Below are 1,767 nucleotides of genomic sequence, written 5' to 3' on the forward strand. Positions count from 1 at the left end.
TCAGATCTACCACACCAGACAAGACCCAAGGAGGCCTCTGATACAGTCCAGCACATAACAGCAGGGTGCAAGATGCTGGCAGGGAAAGCGTACATGGAACGACATAACCAAGTGTATATATATATATATGTGTGTGTGTGTATATATAGGTGTGTGTGTGTGTATGTATATTCTACCAAAAAATAAATAATAAATAAATATATCCTACCAATAAATACATGTGCACACACATACATATACAAATACACATACTTATACATAACTTTGTATTCCACCCATCTATATCATACACGCATTCACAAGCACACCTATGATAATCAAATTCTATGAAATAATTTAGATGATTTTCATAGATGATGTTTGGAAACCACCACTGTAATAAATCTTTATATTTAAGTTTTGTATTTTCTCTTCATTTTCTACCCTCTTCACTAATATTATTTGAACTATGAATTTTACTAAATGTTCTTGCCAATATTTCAACTTTATCTTCATCTTTTACTATATTTGTAGTATCTATTAATATATGATATTCAAACTCTATCTTTATTCCATTCATTCTTTTAATTATTTCCCAGATTTTTTCAATTTTTGTTTCTTTCCCTATTGTACTACAAAAATTCTCCAGCACTCTTTGCATTCTTAATAGTTCTTCTTACCATTGCTTGCTTTCTTTTATAATCAATTAAACTCTTATAAATTGGATTACCTTTTAGTACCTTAAATGCTTTATTTCTTAACTTTGTTGCTTCTTTACATTCATTTGTCCACCATGGTACAATTGTCTCATCATTTTACACCCTCCTTTCTTTATTGAATTATCTGCTGATTCCATCCCTGTTCTTATATTAAGTCTAGTTCCCCTCCCATCATTAATACATACAAGATTTTTACTTTCTATTAATTCTTCTATTATTTTCCCATTTTTATCATTACATTTACCCCATAATGTACTATTAGCATTAAAATCCCCACACCAAATTATTTTCCCTTCCAAATATTCAATTACCTCCTCCATTATTTCACTCGATAATGTTTTACATGGATTATAAAAATTTATTATTTTAACTTTACCACCTTGTTCCCAAATTTCAATTATTATATATTCAAGTTCTTTCCCTTTCCCTAAAACCTGATTTTGTATCCCTTGCTTTATAAATATTCCACACCCTCCTCCACTTCCCTCCTGCCGATCTCTTCTTAATAATATCACAGAGGTTCCCAAACTGTAGGTTGTGCCCCCTAGGGGGTGCGCCGTGCCATTGCAAGGGGGGGCGCAGGAAGCCGTCTGGATAAAAAAAACAAAACAGAAAAAAAAAACATGAATACTGTATGCGCTGGGTTTTTACTTTAGAATAGCCAACTCTGTTATTCCTCTGTTAATTTAACACAGTTAATTTAACACAGTAGGGGCTTCCGCACTTCCCATATCTGTGTCCTCTGTCACAAACTGTTTAATCCGTTAACATATCGTAACCTGTTTTTCCGAGCCGCCTTTAAACGCAACATGAGCGCTATGACGCTCGCGCTGGATCTAGGGCTTAGGTTTTTCCTGTCCATCTCTAGAGCAGAGGTTCCCAAGCTGTGGGGCGCGCCCCCTAGGGGGGGGGCGCCGTGTCATTGCAGGGGGGGGCGCGGGAAGCCGTCTGGATGAAAACAAAAACAAAACATGAACACTGTATGCACTGGGTTTTTACCTTAGAATGGCCAACTCTCTGTTATTCCTATGTCAATTTGATACAGTAGAGGCTTCCACATTTCCCATAT

This window comes from Poecilia formosa, unplaced genomic scaffold (assembly GCF_000485575.1).
Source record: "Poecilia formosa unplaced genomic scaffold, Poecilia_formosa-5.1.2 Scaffold692, whole genome shotgun sequence".
NCBI classification, from domain to species: Eukaryota; Metazoa; Chordata; class Actinopteri; order Cyprinodontiformes; family Poeciliidae; genus Poecilia; species Poecilia formosa.